This window comes from Panthera uncia, chromosome X, assembly GCF_023721935.1.
Source record: "Panthera uncia isolate 11264 chromosome X, Puncia_PCG_1.0, whole genome shotgun sequence".
In the NCBI taxonomy this organism is placed as follows: Eukaryota; Metazoa; Chordata; class Mammalia; order Carnivora; family Felidae; genus Panthera; species Panthera uncia.
Window position 1 is genome coordinate 15,416,243 of NC_064817.1, and position 19,518 is coordinate 15,435,760.

The window sequence follows — 19,518 nt, forward strand, 5'->3', positions numbered from 1 at the left end:
AGAGGAGGAGAGGGAAGCCAAACTGAACAGGAAAAGAATTAAAAAAGACTGCACCAAAAATCCAAATATGTATGATATTATCACATTTATGCATTTTTGTTAAATTATACTTAGTAGAAATATAAAAAGGAAAAAATTTTGAATGTGAATACCAGATTTTTTTTTTAAGAAAAGTAAGTGCTCTGAGCTTAGGGCATAATTTGAAAACATTTTTGTAAGGTGAATTCTTGCCATGAAATTCTTTTCATTTTTCTCCTTTCCTTTTTCTTTTTCACTCTGAGCCAAAGACCAGAAAAAAGTGGTAATGTCAAAGTTCTAATTGAGTTCTGGTTATCATAAATTTTCCCTAAGGAAAGAGAATTACATTTGCTACTGTGCCGCAAATTTCCCGCAGAGATCCCCTTTAGTAGAAAACAGTAAATTTATATTTTGCATTTTCTCTTTAATATATCCATGCTTGTGCTAATATAAAAAGATTTAAATATCTTAGTCAAAGTATTTAACATCTTGTTTGGCTATCAGGTATGGTCTTTCCTGGGAACAGAGGGCACATTTAAATTGGGTAACTGAAGAGGGTTTAATAGAGGGACTGTTTACAAAAGCACTTGCAGGGGGTAGAGGAACCAGGGAGGGAGAGTGCATTACCCAGGAAGTAGTAATATTGAAAAGTTGTTATCATCTCTGAGCCTGGAGAAGCAAGGGGAGCGAGTGGCTACTGAGACCCAGTTGTGTTGAGCGAGCTGACAGTAGTCATGGCCTTCAACAGAGGGATGCAGCCAGCTTATAGATCCTGTGGAAACAGATCTGAGGGAATAATACCCAAACCTGCTCTTCTCCCCACCGTCTGACCTACTGATGCTCCCCATTCTTCAAACTCAACTGGAAGCCAGAAGACAAGGGAGCCCTGATGCAGTCCAAATACGTCAGCCTCCAGGAGCACAGAATTGGGCAGAGGGTTTATACTAACAGGAATCCATATTTGAAAAGCTTAGCATGAAGCCATATGGCACTAGTTATCATGTGACCTAATTAAAGTAGTTAGATGCCACCCAAAACACAGAAGAGAAGCTCCTGGGTTTAAGACCCATAACAAGTAAACTCTGATAGGAGTTGGGAAGGAGAATAGAGAATGAAAAATTTAAGTTTTCTCAAGGAGGAAGGAAAAGTCTCAGGACACGGGGGATGAGGTTCAGAAAATAAATTTCACTAATGTAACACTTTTATCTAAAGTTGGTTATGTTCAGATGTACATACTCTACATGTAGACCAAAGATCATTTGTTCATGAGTTACAATATCTGGGTTTGGATCCGTGCTATTACTTAGCTCTGTCACTTTGGGTGAGTCATCTCTCCTCTTTGGGTAAGTCATTTCTCCTCTCTGAGTTTGTTTCGTTCTCCACATAAGAAGAGCATAGGACTAAAGATCTAAGCTTTCATTCAGTTCTACACTGTATGATGCTACTATTTCACCCAAAAAGAAACTTTTAAAAAGGTTTTATTTTTAAGTAATCTCTACATCCAATGTGGGTCTCGAGCTCACAACCCCGAGATTAAGAGTCGAACACTCCACCAGCTGAGCTAGCCAGACGCCCCTCAAAGAGAAATCTTAAAAATAACTTGACTAAAAGCTTAAAGTTGAGTTAGAAAAATAGTTCAGAGCATTTAGAACAAGCGTGTAATTAAAATTATGATTTCAAGCAACTTCTAATTTTCCCCTTAGGATACCTCACCATAGAATTCAGCAGGCCACTAAGAGACAATAAACCTCCCTGTTTGATGGACACCAAGTTCAAATCATTATATCCATAGGGAACACTATCATTGGGTAATGACAATAGAGTACTTTAGGAAGAGGCAGTACAAAGTAGGAGATAATCTGGTTTCAGTGGATTGTATTATAGCTGAAAACCACTGAATAATCTACATCATTCTTCTTGTAGAAAATCTCAGAAATCTCAGAAGAACAACACTGGTAAGAATGTATAAGGAATGGAAAAATACAAAGATGGAACCATGGTACCCTATGGCCTATTGTACCCCTTTCTATTTAGCAAAGGGAGTACCTATCTCTAGGCTACCCCTGAATTATATGAATGGGTATGAAAACATTGCTGTGGTAAAACTAACATTGCTGTGGTATGCCAAGAAAGTGGCAATGAAAGTTGCTGTTTGACTCTTTTTTCTTTCTTTACTCCTTATTTTCATATGTATCAAATGTCCTTGGAGCATTTTTATAAATTGATTCTCTCTCACTGCCATGACTGGAGGACCAAAGCACTGATATCAATAATGATTTTTTTGATGATGGTACTTGTTACCAGAGTCTCTCCTAATTTCATTTTCTTTTCTTTTATTAAATTTTTTTAATGTTTATTTTCGAGAGAGAGAGAGAGCGAGAGAGCGAGAGAGAGCAGGAGAGAAGCAGAGAGAGAGGGAAACACAGAATCTGAAGCAGGGAGACTTCAGCACAGAGCCTGATGTGGGGCTCAAACCCATGAACTGTGAGATCATGACCTGAGCCGAAGTCAGGTGCTCAACGAACTGACCACCCACGAACTGGGCCACCCATGTGCCCCACAGAGTCTCTCCTAATTTTAGAGCAACATTGGTTTAGGTCTACTTGATTAACTCATATCCAACGATAAAAAAGGAGAGGGTCCCTCAACCAGGGGAGAGGTGAAAGCAACTTATAATTTGTCAATAGCTTAGTATGAAAAATTTTATTTTTAGAGATAATAAAGCCCTGGTAGTAGGCAATAATATCTAGAAGACTAGAAAGGCAATGTTCTATGATAATTAGTCAATGTTGAATAGAGGAAGATGTTCTATGATAGAATATGGCATAACTTGTTGGTCAATGTCAAGTGGGGAAAGATCAAGAAAGGTTAAGGCCTGGGATTTGTCCCATCTGCCAGGGTCAGGGCAGTGGGTACTGGGAAAAGAGGGATTGACTTTAGCAGATGAAGTACAGCATCCACAGGGCGTGGTAAAAAGCTGTTGTAATTTCAGGCAAACAACTTGCGCTAGGAACCGAAGAGGTTCTGGGAGTTCTAATGAGCAGGTCGAATGCATTTAGAAGGAACTGGGGGAGAGAGAAATGGATGAATCCAGGTAGACGGGCAGGGAAAGCAGGTAGCACGCCAGCCTGATGGAGTTTAGAAGCCGAGGTAACAAAGCACCATAAACTGGGTGGCTTAAACAGCAAAGCCTTCTTGATTCATGATTCTGGAGGCTAGAAGTCTAAGATCAAGGTGTCGGCAGGGTTCATTCTGAGGGCTGTGAGGGAAAAATTTGTTCCGGGCTTCTCTCTGAGGCTTGTAAATGGTTGTCATCTCCCTGTGTCTTCATATAATCGTCCTTTATGGATGTCTCTGGGTCCAAATTCCCCCTTTTCATAAGGACACCACCAGTCAGATTGGATTAGGGCCCACTCTAATGACCTTATTAATCTTGGTTATCTCTGTAAAGACCTATGTCCCAAATAAAGGCACATTCTGAGGTACTGAGGGATTTTAACACAAAAAATTTTTAGGGGGTAGGGAGTACACAATTCAACCCATAACAAGGATTGATGACCACAAGATGAAGCCCTAGCACTAGAGGAGATCGGAAGATAAGACCCATTACCAAGACAGGAATTTAGACACAGGGACCAAGAAAGAACTGGACTATTCAAGCTGGGGTATATGGTGGGGAAAGCCTTGCAAATGAGACAATTGCCAGAACTGGAGTCTGGAGCCAAGGCTTATGGATGCCCAGGTATCTGAATTGAGGTACAAGAACTATTGAAAGATGGGCTAGAATTAGCTGTCTAAGCCTGTGTGCACAGTCAAGAGGAGGTCTCAACTTCTAGGAGAGGGAGGCCAGCAAAGACAGAGACTCCATGGGACTTCATGACGCATTGGAAAATTCCACAGGAAATGGAAAATTGAAGTGGGAGGCATTGAATTGGTATACTCTTGAGTGAAGCCTGCATAGAGAAGTTTTGCCAAGATTGCCTGCTCCCGATCCCTGCCCAAACGGGTATAGCCAGAAACTGATTATCTTTGCTCCCGGTTCCCTCAAAATGGGAGTGTGACAACCCTAGGTTCTTAAAGGCATGTGAGAGACAGGTACTTAAGGCAACCAGATCAATATAGTCCATATTCCTAGAGCAGCACTTTCATCATATGGAGATTATAATGAAAATAGATGCAAAGTTTGTGAATTTTATGGTAAACAGAGACTTGAGAGAAGTCAAGCTTGCAGTCTCAAGCTTGTAGAGTGCAGCCGACTATTTGGGACCCACCCATGTCCCCTTGACACTCATCATTCATGTATAAGCCAATTGATGTCTTAACTGCAACCACGTGCAGCTATCTGCCTGAGCCCTTTCTATTGGTCTGAGTAGTAGACAGTTCATCATCCAGGGATCTGTCCTTAGTCAATGATGAATGGGAGCTGGGATTTAAATACTCCAGCTTTCTTGACCTTGGGTAGGGGTGGGGGAGTGGGGAGGAAGCTTTGACTTACCTCTGTACTGTTTCCCAACAGCCCCCAGTGGGATTGAGCCCCATGGCCACAGAGATAACCTGTTCATTAAAGTACCACGGATTTAATTCCTTACCTTTTTGGCTCACTTCCTAACTCTCCCATCGGTGCTTCTTGGGATTGCCTCCCAAATAAACCACTCACATTCTAGTCTCCAGGTCTGCTTTTTGGGGGCAACTTGCCCAAGCCACTGAATCTGGTTTGAACCAAGCCCTCAGACCAGACTCTAGGGTAGGTGGGAAGATGGTGGAACTTCAAGAGTTTATATCCCTCTGCCTTAAAAGTAGCTTTGCAGGTAAATTAAGAAACACTGGTTTAAGTGACTTAATCATCTTTCATTTGGAACCGTTAAACCAGTAGCCCTCAACCTTTATTCGTCCCCTCACTTATCTGTGAGGTACCACCTATTATCTTCAATGATTCAGGCAAACTCTGACAAAAGCACTTTATGACCCTCCAAATACGGAAACCTAAAAAGTAGCACCATAGAGTGTGGAGGAATCACTATGATTCCCCCAGAACTAGCTTCCTTCCCTCGAGTGCGATTTACCTTTTATTCAAAAGGTACGTATACTTGAAAAGTGCTAGTGGATTTCTCTGTTGTTAGAAATGACTTTTTCTTTGGCTCTTATTTAAAAATGAGAATTACAAGAGAATCTCCCAGGACTCTTTATTGTTGCTTAATAAAACACGTTTAGTAGCAGCGATGTCCCTTGACTTGAACTCAAACAACACAGAGCGGTAAGTGTGAAATATTCCATCAGCCTTCACCCTGCTCATGCTTTATTACTTAATAATGATGCTTTGCATGGAGTGTTAGCAGGCCGCCTAGGAAATGATTACAGCATCATGCTAAAGAGGTGGTACAATCAGTTGCTGCTGCTTCTACAGATATTGCTCCATGATCTATGCACTTAATTTTTATTTCCATCTTTTTTTCATTATTTTTGTAAACAAATTTTGGTAGCAAATAAAGGAATACAATAAATAAATGAAACAATAAACAACTTGCTCTTGGGGTAAATTGAATGCTACTAAAGGCATGTTATCATTGATAATTGAACTAAAATGTTTATAGTTTACCATCATTCTTTATTAAAAAGCACAGGGGTTATTAAACTGTACCAATTTAGTCTTCTTGCCCCTTGAAGGATTCCTTGAGATAAACAAGCAGGTATGTCTGAAAAAAAATTTTTTTTTTTAATTTTTTTTTCAACGTTTTTTATTTATTTTTGGGACAGAGAGAGACAGAGCATGAACGGGGGAGGGGCAGAGAGAGAGGAAGACACAGAATTGGAAACAGGCTCCAGGCTCCGAGCCATCAGCCCAGAGCCTGACGCGGGGCTCGAACTCACGGACCGCGAGATCGTGACCTGGCTGAAGTCGGACGCTTAACCGACTGCGCCACCCAGGCGCCCCTGAAAATTTTTTTTAAATAACAGGAACAGAATTGCTAAGAAAGATTGAATTTCAAAGTGAATCTACTGGGATGCTGGAATGTTCTCTATTTAAGTTTGTTTGTTTTTACTCACATTTATATGCAAGAGTGTGGAATAATAATTAAGGTATTTCTAAGGAAATGAACACAATTATTGAATTACGATGATATTTATGGAGAAGGCACTAGCAAGACATGTTTATGTCTACAGTTTACTTTTGTCCTGATTAGAAGATAACCTCATGAAATTTATGCTATTACAAATGGATTATTCACCTCACTTTGTTTACTGAAACACTGAGTTTTTTGTGGATCTGGACCTGAAGGGAATGGTAGGGCCCTCTCTTCATTTTCCTCCAAGTTTGGAGGCTTATTCCAGTTTTACAGATATTTTATTTTCCTGCAAGAATTGAATCTCTTGGGCCTGGGCTTCCATTTTTGTCATTGAAAAAGCAATATGTATACATTATGAGGTAATTTTTGTAATACATTTATTATTTATAACCTTTAAAATATTGTTGTCTTTTCATGAGGGTTTATAGTGATTTTCTCTTGCAACTTGATCCAGGCTCTGGGATCATGCAAAATATCTCAAATTCTCTGTATTTTGGGATTACAAAAGTGGCTGGTAAGACATTTGTAATAAGTAGGATGCATGTGACATTAAAACTACAGGATTATAAGTGTCCTACTATGACCACTTTGATTTTTTTTAGAACATTTATTAATGGTCACAGAGATGGCCACTTTTAGGTGTCAGCGGAACCAATGATGATTTGAAATTTAAAAGAAATTTGATTATTGCAATGATATGCTATCCTTTCTACAGTTAAATTGCCTTTCTCTCCTTCCTCCCTATCCTGTACTCACTTAAAAAAAATTTTTTTTTAATGTTTATTACTTTTGAGAGAGAGAGAGAGAGAGACAGAGACCAAGCAGGAAAGGGGCAGAGAGAGAGGGAGGCACAGAATCAGAAGCAGACTCCAGGCTCTGAGCTGTCAGCACAGAGCCCGATGCGGGACTTGAACTCACGGACCGCGAGATCATGACCTGAGCCGTAGTCGGCCGCCCAACCGACTGAGCCACCCAGGCGCCCCCTGTCCTCACTTTTGATTGTAAAAACAATATTATGACATTTCTAAGAGTATGAAGAGAAAAGAAAAATTCCTGGCACAACTGCCATTTTTATTTGTTGCCTCCTATTCTTTGCCCATACACATTTATATTTTTAAACATAGTAGCAGTCATATACATGCACGATATTGTATTCTGCTTTTTTATTGTCAATTCTCTTTTGAAGAGAGATCTGGAATTTTATGAGGAGATCGCAAAACAGGACTAAAGAATCTATGTCACTCTAGCTGAAAAAAAAAAAAAAAGAGGGGAACATGTTGATTGTATGAGTTTCAAGCTTTTTAAAAGTGGTGTAACATTTACCTTAGATTTTCTTAACCAGAGATTTGAACCCAACCATCTTGGGTTGGAAAAGGGTATGGAATGTAATCAAACTAAAATTTGTGAATGAAAGTAGAGCAGCATTTGCTTTCTGCCAGATTGCTAATTAAATGCCATGGAAGACTTTGCGTATTTAATTTTAGTCATGTAAAGAATGTGCAATAGTTGGTAGGCAAGAGTTTTGGCCGGGAAAGAAATGACTATATTTTTAGATCATTTTGCTACCTCTGTAAATTTATTATCCTTTAAAGTAGCTGAAGTGTAGAAATGGAAAAGTTCCTTCATTTGATCCAGAATTAGGGTTTTGTTGGGTTAAAGGGCAAGGTCCTTGAGGGAATAGGCAAAAGAACGGTTGAAAATGATGTGCCATGAATTCTAGACAGAAGAGGCAAGGAGACAGATGAAGATATGGAGAGCTGAAGGGGCTGGAGATCTCTGTAATAAGAACAGACATAATGGTAAAAATAGAGCAGGAGAGCTGGAAGAACGGAGGGTTGTGTTCAGCAGGTTTATTAAAACTAAAATAAAACTGAAATAAAATTTGAAATGCAAGTGAGTTGGCCTATTTAAGAAGCTCTTTTTTGTTTTGGTTTGGTTTTTATGTTGTAAAACATTAAGCCCAGAATAGAGAACAATGCATGGGAATTGAAATCCATTCATTATCGGATTCACACATTAATTTGACAAATACATTGCTAAGCCCCTCCTATGTGTCAGGCACTATTTGAAGGGCTGGGAATACAGTAGTGAATGAGGCAGGAACATTTCTGATGGTTTGGAGTTTCGACTCTAATGGAGGAGTCAGACAAATAAATAAAATATCTAATTGTAGTAAGATATAAATGATAGCAAGGGCATAGAGGCATGAGGGGTGGGGAGCTAGTTTAAACACGATGGTCAGAGAAGTGAAGAGGGAAGATGGGAGGGGGAACAGCAAGTGTGAAGGTAGGCCTGTCCCTAACATTTGTGAAGCCCAGGGAAAAATATGAATGGGGTTCATGAACTTTATGTTTATTTATTTATTTATTTATTTATTATTTTTAGTTTTTAATCATTTTTTATTTTAGAGAGAGTGAGCATGCAAGTAGGGGAGAGGGGCAGAGGGAGAGAGAGAGAATCTTAAGCAGGCTCTATGCTCCGTGTGGAGCCCGATGTGGGGCTTGATCCCACGACCCTGCGATTGTGACCTGAGATGAAATCAAGAGTCAGACCTTCAATCAAATGAGCCACCTAGGGGCTCCGGACTTTATGTTTAAATGTTAAAAATTGTAAAACCTATTCTGCCATTCAAACTTGAGTATTGGCCTCGCAGGTCAGGTTTAGATTTAGTACTTTTGGATTTCTCAGGGTTTTGCAGCTGAACTTGGTGGTACAGGGTAAGCCAGCTTCTGGCTTCTGGTTCCAGCCAGAGGTCAATCCCTCTTTCTCTTCCCACGCCATGATCTTCCCATTACCATGCGGGATCTTGCACAATGCGAGTAGTCACCCCTGCCTGCATGTCTGAGTTCTGTCCACACTGCCCCCAAACAGCTACCCTCTGATGGCTCTGTGAATTAAGGATGTGCACACTTTTGATACAGTCAGCTCTTGGGAAGATGAACCAGGGAAGGGGCCCATGCTGGCCCTGGAAACCAGCTCTTGGCCCTTTGGGCAGTGTACTCTGGGGTTGTGTACCCAGAACGTGGACTAGATGGGGCAGGGGCTCTGGATGGGCACAACGTTTTAACATCACTGGCTGTGCTTTGCGGGGAAGGGTGTGTCTGGGGGAAGGTCAGAGCAAGACCCTGGAAATCAGGGGGCCCAGGGCAGTGGTCTCTTTTGCCAGCACCTAAGGATGGTACCTCGGCTTGTCACACTTACAGAAGAACAAGGAGACTATTCCCTATAGCCTCAGGATTTTGTGCTGTGATGATGGAGGAGATATAAAACTTCTGTTCTGTGGCCAATTATAAAAAGTAAAGGAAGGAAGAAAAGGAATCCTTGGAGGGAACAGTAATGAAGTTCCTGGCAGTTACACTGGTGCGAACTGTAGAGCTAGCACAACCCTCCCATCTTACAGATAAGGAAAGTGAGTTGCACACCAGTTGTGACTTGGTAGGTTTTCACAGCTAAAGAATGTCAGATCAGTACCAAAACCAGGTTTTCTGAAATCCATTCTAGAATTCTCTTGACCACACCATGTAGTTTCCATGCCACTGAAGGTGATCAAAGATGAAGGAAGAAAGAAGAAAATGTGATGTGGAGGCAGGAGGAAGGAAACATTTCATAAACACAAGACAAAAATGTGGTATTTTAAGGAAGAGGTTTGCCCTTCATATGAATGATTCTTGGATTTTGGTGTATATTTTTGGTAGCAGTATGCGGTGAGTCACTAACAAAGAGCTTAAGACAGATGAGTTAACATAAATGGACCAAAATAAGCTGTGGTCTCTAGGCTGAGCAGCTGTTGGACAAACCTGCCAATATTTTATTTCCCAGAGACACTTGCAGCAGATGAAAGTGAGCAGGCGGTGAGTGCCACATTAGAAAATTCCACACCATTCAGTTTCCTGTGCCTGACATGTGACTATCCAGGGGAAGGGGAACCCTCCCCCCCCCCGCCCCCGGCTCTTTAGTGAAGCTCCACTTTGTGGAAAAGGATAGGCAGGGTTGCACGTCACAACAGGGTGTGGTAGTGAAGGGACAATACAGAGGCATGGGAATCCGGACACCCTGGGTTTTCGGCCCTGATTGTGCCACTAGCTGTGTAACCAAGGGGGACTCCTTCAGCTTCTCTGTGGCTCTGTTTTCAAATTCTGAAAGAGGGGCCTGGATTGAATGACATCCTAAGTACATTCCAGCTTAAAAATGTATAGTCCACATTCATTGAGCACTTATCTTTTGGTAGTTACCTCCAGGTGTGCTTTACATATGGATTTTCCCCTTCATTAAATCTTCAAGGTTGTTTCAACAGTGGATCCATTTTGCAGATTAAGAAACTGAGGCTGAAAGAGGATAAGAGACCTGCCTTAAGTCATACAGCGAGCAATTGCAGAGTCTGGACTCAAACCTGAGACTGTCTCAGAAACCTGGCTTCTTAACCACCATTCTGGGCTGTCTCTTCTCCCTAAGCAGGAAATTAGGAACACGTTGCCCTCATATCCTTTCCCTCTCCACAGCTATATATCTGTTTCAAATTGTTATGCTTCAATTGCACTGTACTGGATTTTCAGGACCTAATTGGAGCCCTTCATGGCATCTACCCACTGCCTTGTGAGTGAATGGCATTAAAGATAGTAAATCAAATTCAGAACACACACCTCACACGGAACAGAAATAGTGTTGAGCAGGGCACAGCAGGGCCATTTGATTCACAGGATCATCAGCGTCTTGAATATTTTGTATGTTCTCTCCAGTGAACACTGTGTACTTCATGTTCCTGCTGATGTCACTGGCAGAGATGTCTCTGGGGAGACACCCTGTTTGAAAAGCCAATTCAGTAACCTCTTCTATCCTGATTTAATATAATATGGCCATGGTAATGGTGGTAATAGTGGCAGTTTCTTTGTTCCTTCTCATAAATTACACACACTTTAAACACCTTCTTGTACTGCCTGTCTTCCGATGAAGATGGCAGACAGCAGAGGAACATCCCTCTCTCCAATACAAAATAGAGAAACTCTAAGATTGTGGGTGATTTGATCTAACTTTGGCTCCAGATTGATCTTTAGTTGGAGACTGACAATCCTGTTTTCAAAATCTGTAGGGATATTTTATGACTGAAATCACACTTTCCATAGTTCTTTCTTTGATGGTTACATATATAGAAATAGAGAACTGAGGCAATATCTAATAATTCAAATCAGTAAAGCACTGCTGCTTGTATTTATTTGGATGTTTTAAGCCATAGAAGCTTTGAGCTGAAAAGGGAAAGAAACATATGCTCAACATTCTAAGTCAGACAACAAGTAGTAAAATATGGTGGAATAACTTAATGACCTTGATTCTCTACCTCTTCCTTTGGCCACATCTTTTACCACATGATCTTGGGATTTCGTTCACTAAAGAGGCAGAGTTTATTTTCCCTCCCTTGAATTTGAGTTGGCCTTGTAACTTTCAGCCAGCAGAATGTGGTGGAAGTGATGGTGGGTCAGTTCCAAGTCTAGGCTTCAAGGAACCTTGCGTGTTTTCATTTTCTTGCTCTTCTTCTGTGTTTGCCATGAGAAAATGCCATGGTTATCCTGCTGGAAAATGTGACATGAGGAACAGAGCTGAATTTCCCTAGTCATTGCTGCTGAGCTTACCTATCTGAGCTGCAGCTGACTGAAAGACCAGTTAGTGAGTCCAAGGGAGATTAGAAACACTATTGAGTCTAAACTGCCAACCCACAGTTTTATGAAGTAAATAAATGCTTATTGTTTAAGGACATTGAGTCTTGGGGTGTTTTGTTACACAGCATTATATGGCAACTGACAGCTGACACAGAAAGTGAGTCTTTAGTTGTCAGGAAAACACAAGAATCAAACTGAGATATAACACAAATCTGAAGTATTTCCAAATCAGCATGGTTATGGATTATCCCTCAATAGTTATTCTGTACACATATACTGGGTCTATTATTGGTGAGGTCTATGCTAATTGGAATGCCCAGTGAATGGGAGCCTAAGAGAAGCAAAAGAAAATAATTAACATGATCCAGAGAAGCTGGCCATGGGAATGAAGTCAATCAAATGGCTGATGATATTTAGGGTGGTAGAAAAGGGTGAATTCAAGGAGTTGGCTGTGGGGCCAAGGGTCAAAGAGAAAAACATTGACAGTAGGATGAAGTTAAAAGCTAAGATCAAGAGGAAGGTATTGAATGTGTTAGGAAGGAAATACCTATATTAGAGGTGTCTATGTGTGATTGAGTATTTAAATAGAAAATAGGTCAAATTAACACAAGAAAGCATAGCAATGCCATCAGTATACCCCTGCTCTGCAACTATCCAGTTTAATGGGCTCTAGACAATTTCCAGCTGCCACTATCTACTTTCCTGTACCTGAAGGCTTTTTCCAGAGTTGTGGAAGGTCAATTTAAAGGCAAGATGTATTGGGAAACTAACATCTATGCTCCCCTTTCCCCAATATGTCAGCAATCCTCAGCCAATGACCATGGCGGTCAATACATAAATACCCCAGTGCTCTTGGCTCTCTTGGCTTGTGGGATAGTCTTGAAGCATGTATTTTATGCTTTTTAAATCATTTGCCCACAGAACTAAGCTCCAGTCACTTATTGTGGCAGCTGGCTTAACAATATGCCCTTTATTTGCTGCTTTCCCATCCCTTCCCTCTCTCACTTCCTTCACTCACTCCAAGGCCACCAGCCTCCCTCCTGCTCCTCTTCCCGCCCCAAAGCCCTTACAGCCGCTGCATTCCCTGCCTGAATTTCTCCTCTCCTGACATGTTCGTGACTGATTTCTTCTTGTTGTGCAGGCCTCAGGCTAAATCTCACCTTGTTAAGGAAGACTTGCCTGGCCATCAGACCCAATTGAGCTTCATCATCTGATGTTAATTCTTAATGTCACTTCTTCTTCTATCGGATGTTTTTCTTATTTCTTTCTTTGTTTTCATATGTTTTTGGCAAGGGTATAAGCTGGCAAAAGCCTTTTAGGAAGGTCATTCAGCAGTGTGTTACTAAAGCCACCTATGACTCAGCAGTTCCATTCGTAGACATACATCTCAGGAGAATGTATGCTTATGTCCAACAAAAGCCGTACGCAAGGATGTTTATCACAGCTTTATTCATGACAGCCCCAGACTGAAACCAAACCAAATATCCCTCAATAGGAGAATGGATACATTAATTGCGGAATAGTCAACGGAATGTTCTGCAGTGGAACACTACATAGCAATAAGAAGAATGAGGTGCTGCTATGCATGCCTCACAGATGAATTTCATAGAAATTTACAGTGAACAAAAGAGAACATATTATTTGATTCCATTTCTATGACATTCATGAACAGGGAAAAGTAATCTGTGGTGGTAGGAGCTGGAATAGTGGTTATCTCTGGGTGGGAGGATATTGACTGGGAGGGAGTCCAGGGTGCTGGAAATATTCTATATCTTGATGTAGGTGATAGCTACATGGATACATACATACGTGAAAGGCCAGTGAGGTACATACTTAAGATGTGTATACATTCTATATATGTCATACATGAATAAAGTGAAAAATAAAAAAGTAGTTTCCGTGAGAGCAAGGACATTTTTTTGGCTTACACACTACTGCCTGGCACAGTGTGCCATCAATAACTACTTCTGGACTGAGCAAATGAATAAATGTGGATTTGCATTTTTTTAAAAAACTTTAAACCAAAAATTAAGTAAGCTCTTACTGAATATCTATTCCACACGCTGTACATAGTAGGGGCATCAAAGATGAATCAGCCAAACGAGAAATATACAACTGATTGTATAAAATGGCAGCATATCATAAATGCTATAGAAACAGATGCCAAACAAAGTGTTAGCAGTGCTAGAAAGAGAGAAGCATTTCAATTGCAGCTTTGGGTAAACAAGATTTGATCTGGCCCTGGAAATATTTGGGCAGGTAGGGCTGAGTGGGAGAGGAAACAAAGAAGGGGGTGGGTGTGAATGGCAGGGAACAAAGACTCAGAGACAGGAAGCCCAGGGAAATGTTGAAACCTGAGGTGGCTGCAGTCAGGGCTGGGGAGTCATGGGGGAGGGAAAGATGAACATCTGTCAAAGCAGCTTGGGGCCCGCTCACAAAGGGCCTGGACTACTTTGCAAGGAGTTTGGCCTCCATACATTCATAGGGATAAAGTTTCAAAGGTTCTAAATCAAAAGAATGATTTTGAAGGGAGACTTGTTATCCTCCCTAAATTAATATTAAAAAATATGTTCACTTACAGAAGAATCTGAAAAGCCAGTTCAATGCAAAGGACACAAAGCTGATAGAATCACTGCTTTCACTCTCGCATGCCGACTCTGGGACACCTAAACCAAGTGACATGGAATTCACATACCATAAGATTTACTATTTTGAAGTATACAGTTCAGTGGGTTTTTAGTACGTTCACAAGCTTGTGTAACTATCACTACTAATTCCAGAACATTTTCATCACCCTAAAAAGAAACTCCCAAACTCATTGTACTCATGCTCCCTATTTCCCCCTTTCCCCAACCCTGGCAACCACTAATCTACTTTATGTCTCTGTAGATTTTCCCAGAGGTATTTTTCTTTTTATAGTGTTTACTCTGAGCTGTCAGCACAGAGCCTGACAGGGGGTTCAAACTCACAAACCATGAGATCATGACGTGAGCCGAAGTCTGAAACTTAACCGGCTGAGCCACCCAGGTGCCCCGCAGAGGTATTTTTCTATGTGTACATGGACAAATTTGCTTCTCCCCCCATTCACACAAATGAGTTTGTACATACTGTAAAGTAAGACTCTTGAACATACATCTTGACTCTTACTCTTGAACATATCAGATTAGTTTGTAAAAAATTCTGGGTGGCAGGGTAAGGATGGATTGGGAAAAAAGGTCAGGGGGCACTGAGACCATTTAGCAATGCCTACAGTACAGAGGAGCAAGAAGTCCTACAGGCAAGAAGCAGGATGCCAGCAATCTAGTTGATGCTGGGGTGTGCTACCAAGATCCACACTTCAGGACTGGCATGTGCTTCCAGGATCCCCACTCAGCCCAGCTAGAGGAAATGCTGGTGGCCAATGGACCTCAGCTGAGTCTCCCTCTGGGCCTTGCCTTCACCTAAAGAGAGCTTGCTAGCCCAAGATCACACTCTTTCTCTAGGGCAGCTTACATCCAAAGATTGGTCGATGCTGGGGTGGGGGTAATACACGGCTAGACACCTTCCCCAACTTGAAAAATCTCTGAAGGGCCATCCCAGCTCCAGAGCTCCCTAAAAGCTGAAGCTTTTATTGTGACTGTATTGCAGCCCATTTCTTCCCTCTGCCCAAACCTGCTTGCTTCAATTCTCCACAGGCATTGTCCCTAACAAACATCCTGCACTTATATCTCTGTCTTAGAATAGTGGCAAATAGTGGCAAATAGTGAGGATGGAAATGGAGCTCATGTGTGTCGAAGTCTTTGTGGAGCAACTGAGTGGACAGAGCTTAGTGATCACTTGGACGTGTGGTGTGGGAAGGGTGGGAGAGTTAAAGAGAAGGAGCAAAACAAACATATATATATATATATATATATACACACACACACACATATATATATAATTTATACATTAGGTTTATATATACATACACATATATTACTTACATGATGTAAATACATAATCCACCCTCAGACACTTACTCAGTGTCTACTTGTGTCTACTTTGTACCAAAAACAGTTCAGGAACAGAGAGGTTCAAGGTGAAGTAGATCTGGTTCTTCTGCTTAGTGAATCAACAGCGTTTTGGGTCAGACGGAGAGTCAACAATGAATTCGAATACAATTTGTTCCACACCATGGTAAATGATAAGGAAAAGTGATGAGGAAATATTAAGGGAGTGAAGATACTGCCAAGATTTGAAGCTGAGGTGTTTTGAAAGATGGTAAAGTCATCATGTGACATGGAGAATGGAGATGAAAGAGTGTGCAAGTAGAAAATAAATGTCAAGGTCATGTCCTTTAAAGAGTTAGAAATATGGGGCAACTGGGTGGCTCGGTTAAGCGTCTCACTCTTGGTTTCAGCTCAGGTCATAATCTTGCAATTTGTCAGGCTCTGTGCTGAGTATGGAGCCTGCTTGGATTCTCTCTCTCTCTCTCTCTCTCTCTCTCTCTCTCTTTCTCTCTGTCCTTCCCTTGCTTGTGCTCTCTCTCTCTCAAAATAAATAGATAAACATTAAAAAAAGAGTTAAAAATATGGGTTTGGAACTCCTGAGAGAGGTCATGGATAGAAATATAGATTTAAGCGGCATCTATATAGAAATGATTGTTAATGCTTTGGGAGTAAATGAGATTGTCAAGGGAGATCGTGTAAGATGGAAACTTGAGAAAGTTCTGCACCAGAGCTGACTAATTTCCGAACTCAGTCAGCTACTCCCTATGCCAACACCCATGGCAGACGTAGCTAACTGAACATATAGCCTCAGAATTCTTCTTAACTCACGGTTTCTGGCAGCCATTACCAATAAATCCCCTTACCATTCCTGGTTTCTTCTCAATGTCTAGGTGTGGTGACCAGGAACAATTGTGGGCCTCCAGGGAAGAGTGAGCTGCTCTGATTATAAGATGCAGAGAGAGTACCCAAACAGGCAGGAGAAATAGTAGGGGAGTGGCAGTGGTGCAGTCCCAGGAAGAAGAATAGTGTTTCAGAAAGGAAGTAAAAACATGGGTCAAACGATAGAGTAAGTTGAGAACTTGAGGAGACAGTGAGATTTGAGTGGGTGGCCAATGGTGACTTTACAGAGAATGCTTTCACTAGTGGTTTGCAAGAGAAGTAAGATGAAGGAGGTTTGAGTACAGAACGGGAGGCATTTCCAAATGCTTGTCTATAAATGGCCTGCCTTGGACCCCTCTGGGGAGCTTGTTGAAAATGCATTTCTAGAGAGCCATGACTCCGGCTGTAATCTGGCCTCCCGGGAGCACTTCTATTGGGGTTATCTGTATAGCAGAGAGAGGCTAGAAGCTACGGGCAGTTGCTCACTGTGGCAGATGCTATTGATGTTCCTTTCACATGAATTAGCCCTCACCACTCAATACACACTGTTGGTGTCATACACAAGCACATGTGACTCTCTGCCTGAGGACTTTCTTTGGCCACTGGAGCATGCTTGCCTGCTTTCCAGAAATGCCAAAAAGTTAATTTTTCAGGGAGCAGCCCTCAACCAATGAAGGAGAGAAGTTGGTTGATAAATATTTCAGCTTCCTCTCCTCTCAGGGGGAACAACTGGGGGCTTGTTTTATGCAGTCTCTCACTAGTCCCCTGTAGGATCGAGTCTGAGGTGTCCAGAACATGCTCATTAACATACCCTGCATTGACTTCCTTCCCTCTGTCTCACTTCCCTACTTTTCTATTGGTCCCAGATCACCTTTCACCTAAACTATTAGTACCCATTTCTTTGTCTCCTGGGGAACCCCAAAACTCACCATCTCATTTTCTCTTCGTGGGTACACATAACAACCACATATTCCAGGGGCCCTTCCAGTCTGGTTGAGCCCATGTGACTAGACTCTGACACATGGGCAGAAGTGGTATACATCACCTCCAGGCCTAGCCACAAAACTCCTGGTCTGATCATCCCTCTCAGTCTTTCCTTTCATGGTGACTTCAGAGGCCATGTGTTTAAGATGGCAGCATCACAAACTAGAATTGACCTGGATTCCTAAGTCATCATTTGGAAGGAATCTACTAGCAAGAGCTGTCTCACTTATATAAGACTGTGCAATGGTTGAATGAGACAAAGAAATTTACTATGTTAAGTCACTGAGATTTTTTTTTTTTGTTATAGCAGCTAGCATTAACGACCCTGACTCATGTACCTGCCCTCTCAGTCTTCCCTCATTCAATTCTCCAAAATGACTGTCCTCCATCCTCCTTCAAAAATTTCCATTGCTTCGTGTGGCTGACAACACAGCTGAAAACAGCCATGTGTTAAAGTCAAGGCATACAATTATCTGATTAAAGTACACTCAATTATGAATACTAAGAACCAAATTAGCTATTGAAAGATAGTTCTGTTTTCAAATGGATTCCTGCTTGGTAGGGTCTATGAGGGAAATTTTCCTACATATGCTTCTTGGGGTCTTTGCGTAATGATTGGCCCAGCCCACTTCCAACCCTACCTGTGTTGTATAGAAAAAAGAGGGGTCAGCCACTTCTAAGGTATTGCTGACCTCTAGCTCCTGGGATAAAGTCCAAACTTGTTAGCCTGACATTTTCCAGTGTCCCAGGTGGCCCCAACCTACATTCCTACCCTGATCTTTGCCCTCCTTCCCATGAGACCTCTCAAATCGTACTACTCATGACAGGTTATGCTTTCCCACCTCCACACCTTGGCTCCACTGTACCCTCAACTTGGAGTATCCTTTCCTCTCCTCTGCTCCTTTCCAGACCCAATCCCCACTCATGGGCCTGACTCAAATTTTGTCTCCTCTTTAAAGCCCTGAAATTCCATTTTGCCTTCCCTTGCCACTATTCATTTGGTCTTCAGCATTTGCTTTTATTACTATTTTTATCTTTTCATGTGTTTATGTCCTCTCTTCTGAACTACAAATGAACTATTTAAAGGAAAATTTATGCCTATTTCTCTTTTTAATCTCTATAGCTTTTAACATAGTTCCAGGGACATGATTACTAAAAATAGACAGATAGACAGCAAATTGAACTTTGTAAATATCACAAATGCAAAGTCTTGTTCACACATAATTTTTAAAAACTTATTCAGGAGTGCCTGGCTGGCTCAAGAGCATGAAACTCTTGATCTTGGGGTTGTAAGTTCAAACCCCACATTGGGTGTACAGATTACTTAAAAATAAAATCTTAAAAAAACCCCAAAAACTTACTCAGAAATAATTTTGAACTTGCAGAAAAGTTGCAGGAATAAAAATAGTATAAATCACATCTGTAAATGCTTTGCCTAGATTTACTTGTTTACCTATTATAATTTACCTCATTTCCTTTATATATCCCTCTCTATCATCTATTATTTTCTCTTTCTTCACACACACACACACACACACACACTCACACATTATGATTTTCTGAGCCATTTGAAGGTTACTTACATATATCATGAGCATTTACCCTTAAATACTTCAGTGTGCCTTTCCTAAGAATAGAAATAGTCTGTTACCTAATTACAGAGAAGTGATCAACTTCTGCCAACTTAATACTGATACAACACATTTGTGTCAATAATTTGTTCTAATTCCAATTTTGTCAATTGACCCAATAATGTCATTTATGGCATCTTTCCCCTCCAATACAGGATCCAATATAGGGTTAGATATTGCATTTAGTTGTCATGTCACCCTAACCTCCTTTAATCTGGAGAACATTTCTGTAGCCTTTCTTTGTCTTTTAGGAAAAAGTTACTTTTCAAGTTAACCCTTCTCCCCCTTTCTAAAGAATGTCAGAATTTGAAAACATCTTCTA